The sequence below is a fragment of the Scyliorhinus torazame genome, chromosome 5 (genome assembly GCF_047496885.1).
Source record: "Scyliorhinus torazame isolate Kashiwa2021f chromosome 5, sScyTor2.1, whole genome shotgun sequence".
Classification (NCBI taxonomy): domain Eukaryota; kingdom Metazoa; phylum Chordata; class Chondrichthyes; order Carcharhiniformes; family Scyliorhinidae; genus Scyliorhinus; species Scyliorhinus torazame.
The window spans coordinates 162,766,583-162,771,997 of record NC_092711.1 but is presented as its reverse complement, the minus strand read 5'-3'; the positions used below and the strand labels follow the sequence as shown (position 1 = coordinate 162,771,997).

The 5,415-nt window shown below is 48.6% G+C and overlaps 1 long non-coding RNA gene across 1 annotated transcript; it reads left to right on the top strand.

Moving 5' to 3' along the window:
• The first annotated feature begins 1,505 nt into the window (after positions 1-1,505).
• Positions 1,506-5,131, top strand: LOC140422282 (uncharacterized). The gene is made up of 2 exons (XR_011947356.1): positions 1,506-2,078; positions 4,155-5,131. It is a non-coding gene; the product is annotated as an uncharacterized lncRNA (long non-coding RNA).
• Positions 5,132-5,415: the final 284 nt, after the last annotated feature.

The window sequence follows — 5,415 nt, the reverse complement described above, 5'->3', positions numbered from 1 at the left end:
TACCCCAGAAAAAGTTTAACAGGAGAGAATCCATCACCGAACACTAATCCCTGCTCACCCACCCCCGTTCGCCCCACCCTGCCGCTGACACCCCGGGGGAAAGGCCCCCCCTTGGCTGAGAGCACAGACCCCCGGAGAGCCAGACCCGAGCGCGGCGGGGGAGAGAGAGTTCCCCCTCCTGGACCCGCCTGAGGGCACAGGACCATTCGGAGGGAGAGCAGTTCCGCACTAACTAGTGTTCCACCACAATTACTAAATACCATTCCGGAGGACCGAAATGTGTTAAATGTTATAGGCTACTAAATAAAACAAAAGCAAGGAAAACAAGAAAGCAAATCCCTCATTATACATAGAAAAAGTCTATAGAAAAAGTCCATTAATTTTGCAAGTTCCATAACACAGCACCGGCGCTCTTGCCGAAATTTCACGAGGAACAACATGTCCTCAAAGTCCTCCAATGGCAGCGGCCAGAGTCACTCCAATGTTGGCAACAGTCGACAACGGGGAAGAAAGTCCCAGAGTCAGTCCCAACCGCCCACAGGGCGTCCAGGGGGGCCGAACCCCCGGAGACCCCAGGAACGGCAGCAACCCACCCCGGGCTGCAGGCCGCAGGCCGCCCATCGGGTATCCACTCCCGGTTCCGACCCGCTGCTTCCAGCAGCCTATCCAGCTGCCATCCTTCCTCCATTCCTTCGTCCTCCAGTGGGCGAACTCAAAACCGCCGACAGCAAACCTCGCAGTCCGAAGCAGCGTCTCCGCAGCTCAACCGCTGACTTGAAACACGACTGGTCGCAGTACTCCGAAACCGGTCTTCTCCCCTTCCCTCGGGGACCAGGAGCAATGGGCGCCGAGTTGCTGTTTCACCCCATCCAGGAAGCTCCCAGAGGCGGCCTGCCTTTCGAATCGGCCCGGGGGCGGACACCAAGCTCGCACACAACCGCCCAAGCCTCCTCCACTTTTCACCCCAGGAGTTTGGACAGTGTCGGCCGTAGCTCCCACAATCCCCCACGCTGGGGAACCCGCTCTATCCGCCGCACGGGCGGGTGATCAGGTACTGCGCATGTCCAAGGGTGAGGGGAAGCTGCGCATGTGTGGAGGAAAGCCCAGCCCCTGACCTTCCTGTGAGGTGTTGGCTAATGGATAGAGTTAGGACCGGAAGGACGCTGGTCTTCCAATTAGCGCGGGCTTTATGTGAAAGGAGATTGGGCTTCACACAGACGGAAACCTCCTCCTGTCTCCAACATATGTGAGTAAAACACTTTCTTTTGTCCCCCCCCCCCACCCTTTCCATTTCTTTTCTAATTCTGATCTTCAATTGATCACTTGCAGCAACTGAAGGGAAAGGAAGTGAATCCAGGGAGGGTGCAGACCCTGGAAAGCTTGGCCCAGGTCTCTCTCTCTCTTAAAGACATTGTCATCCCTTGCTCCCTCAGCTTGACACATTTATTTGTCTGGCTAAAAGGATTCATAGAATTTCCAGTGCAGAAGGAGGCCAATTGTCCCATTGAGTCTGCACCGGCCCTTGGAAAGACCATCCCACTTTAGCCCACCCCATCCCCGAAACCCAGTAACCTCACCTAAACTTTTTGCACACTAAGGGCCAATCCACCTAACTTGCACATCTTTGCACTGTAGGAGGAAACCGGAACACCCGGAGGAATCCCACGCAGACACGGGGAGAACGTGCTGACTCTGCACAGACAGGAATCGAACCTGGTGCCCTGGAGCTGTGAACCAACTGGCCTAACCACTGTGCTACCTTGCTGCCCCTGATGGTCACTTTCCTAGTGTTCACAATTAATGGGCTGGTTTCCCCAGGAGATGGCTGACATTTAAGGGGACAGTAAATTAATGTTGGATTGTAATATGTGTAGTGTTGTTATATCGTACAGATTAGATATATTATTGGTTCTGTAATAAAGCACATTTATTATTATTTCTAGTTGTGTAATATAGTACTGTACCTACGTTATATATTTCCAGAAGAGAAAATGCTGGAAAATCTCAGCCAGTCTGGCAGCATCTGTAAGGAGAGAAAAGAGCGACTATTTTCCAGTCCAGGTGACCCTTTGTCAAAGGTAAAAAGGATAGAAAGTGGGAGATATTTATACTGTCGGGCGAGGGAAAGAAAGATGAGTCGGAACCACAGAAACAAAGGAAAAAGAGTGCTAATGGGCAGCACAGTAGCACAGTTGTTAGCACTGTGGTTTCACAGCGCCAGGGTCCCAGGTTCAATTCCTGGCTTGGGTCGGTGTGCGGAGTCTGCACGTTCTCCCTGTGTCTGTGTGGATTGTCTCCGGGTGCTCCGGTTCCTTCCCAAAATTCCCAAAAGATGTGCTATTAGGTAATTTGGACATTCTGAATTCTCCCTCTGTGTACCCGAACACGTGCTGGAATGTGGCGACTAGTGGTTTTTCACAGCAACTTAATTGCAGTGTTAATGTAATTCTACTTGTGACAATAAAGGTTATTAATAAAATAAAGATTATAATGGCAGTCCCCAGAGAGAATAAAAGGTGTGAAAGACCAAACAGCAGAGAAACTAAAGTCAGAGGGTAAGCTGTGACAGATGTAGATGTGGGGGGCATGGTTGGGAGAGAGGTAAAATGAGAAGAAGGGGTGAAGGGGGAAGCAAAGAGGACAAAAGGTAAAGAAAGGGGGGATAAGATTGAGGGAAAGAGTGAGGGGCATATATATATATATGAAGAAAGACAAGAAAGAAATAAAAGGTAATAGACAGTTCAAATGAAATGGAAAGAAAACAAATGGGTTGAGGTGGGGGTGAAGTTGTTGAATTTGATGTTGAGACTGAAAGGCTGTAGCGTGCCTAACCGGAAGATGATATGCTGTTCCTCCAGTTTGTGTTGAGCGTCACTGGAACATTGAAACAAGCCAAGGGCAGGCATGGGAGCAGGGTCTTGTGTTAAAATGGCGAGCAGGGACAGCACGATGGCACAATGGTTAATCACTGCTGCCTCACGGCACCGAGATCCCACGTTCGATCCCAGCTCTGGGTCACTGTCCGCGTGGAGTATGCACATTTTCTCCGTGTCTGCTTGGCGTTTGCCCCTACAACCCAAAGATGTGCAGTGTAGGAGGATTGGCACCGTAAAATTGTCCCTTAATTGGAAAAAATGAATTGGGTACTCCAAATTTATATAAATAAATAAAATGGCAAGCAACGGGAAGGTCAGGGTCCTGAATGTGCACAGACGTAAGGTGCTCAGCAAAGTGACCACTATTATCTAGAAGGACAAGAGCAGCAGATACCTGGGAACCCCACAACCTGGAGGTTCCCCTCCAAGTCACTCACCAGACCGACTTGGGAATATATCGCCGTTTCTTCACTGTCGCTGGGGCAACATCCTGGAACTTCCTCCCTAACAGCACAGTGGGTGTGCAAGGAGGCAACTCACCACCACTTTCTGAAGGGCAACTAGGGATGGGCAACAAATACTGGCCTAACCAGTGACGCCCAAATCCCATAAATTCATTTATTTTAAAAAAAAATTCAGAGTACCCAGTTCTTTTTTTCCCAAATAAGTGGCAATTCAGCATAGCCAATTCACCGACCCTGCACATCGTTTTACATTGTGGGGGTGAGACCCATGTAGACACGGGGAGAATGTGCAGACTCCACACGGACAGTGACCCGGGGCCGGGATTGTCAATGAATTTAAAGACAATGTAGTGAAGCTTTGGAATTCTCTAACCCAGAGGACTGTGGAGCCTCAGTCGAGAAGTATTTTCAAGACCGAGATTGACATGTTTCTCAATATTGAACATATTGAGGGATATGGGGGATAGTGTTGGAAAATGGTGCTGAGGTAGATCGGCCAATGATCCATTGAATGGTTGAGCAGGTTCGAATGGCCAAATGGCTGACTGCAGCTCCTGTTTGTTATGATCTCTGTGTCCTGGACAGGAAGCAGTGAGCATGGGTCTGTCAATCAGCCTGAATCAGCACCTTCAGGAGAATTGGGAGGGTGAATATTAGGCACAGCAGAGTGAGAATGGAGGGAGTGTGTGTGGGACGGAGATTTACAGCTTTTGGGGAATGAGAGAGGAAAGAATGTTCCAGAGAAACTACAATTGTCTGTTCTGAATTTCTACCCAGTACTGACAGTGATGTCTTTTGTAAACTCCTTTCACAGGATGTTAAAAGGATAGGATTTACAGACTGAAATCTCAAACATTACGTCTAGATCTGACAGTCACTCGATTCATTGGCCATTATCTAGAAGGAGTAATGTTTGCCCAACCTGTTGGCTTCAAAAAAATTTAAACATCATTGTGACTGGAAAAGCACCGAGTCACACGCACTGACTGTGGAAAGAGCTTTAACAAGTCATACAGCCTGAAAACAACATCACACCATTCACAGCGGGGAGAGACCGTACACGTGTTCTGTGTGTGGTCAAAGCTTCAACTGATAGTCCAACCTGGAGAGACTCGAGGAGACCCAAAATATGGAGAAACGGTGGAAATGTGGGGACTGTGGGAAGGGATACAGAGCCCCATCAGAGCTGGAGATTCATCGACGCATTCACACTGGGGAGAGGCCATTCACCTGCTCTCAGTGTGAGAAGGGATTCACTCAGTTATCTCGCCTGAATTTACATCAGCGAATTCACACTGGGGAGAGGCCGTTCACCTGCTCTCAGTGTGGGAAGGGATTCACTCAATTAATCAACCTGCGGATACATCAGCGAGTTCACACTGGGGAGAGGCCGTTCACCTGCTCTCAGTGTGGGAAGGGATTCAGTCAGTTAATCAACCTGCAGACACACCAGAGAGTTCACACTGGGGAGAAGTCGTTCACTTGCTCTCAGTGTGAGAAGGGATTCACTCACTTATCCAACCTGCGGCGACACCAGTTTGTTCACACTGGGGAGAGGCCGTTCACCTGCTCTCAGTGTGGAAAGGGATTCTGTGTTTCCTCGTCCCTGCTGAGACACCAACAAGTTCACAATTGATTACAGTGATGGATTCTGCTGTTATTGTTTCTGCTTCAATTACATCCAGGGCTGCATTTCGTTCTCTCTTCTCTTTCTCTCGGAATCTGAGACAGGAAAATTGATGCAACCGTGGTGAACAGGAAATATTCAAAACCCATTAAATCAAAGGAAGAGGCTCATAAAGTGGACAAAATAAGTGTAAGCTTAAGGATTGGGAACTTGTTTTAGAATTCAGCAAAGGAGGATCAATAAACTGATCGAGAGAAAATAGAATATGAGGGTAAACTGGCGAGAAACATAAAAACCGACTGGAAAAGCTCCTATATGAATGTGAAAAGGAAAAGATCAGCAAAGACCAATGTGGGTCCATTCCAGGCAGAGACAGGAGAGTTTATAATGGGGAATAAGGAAATGGCAGAGAAACTAAACGATGTGTGTTTGTCTTCATGGAGGAAGA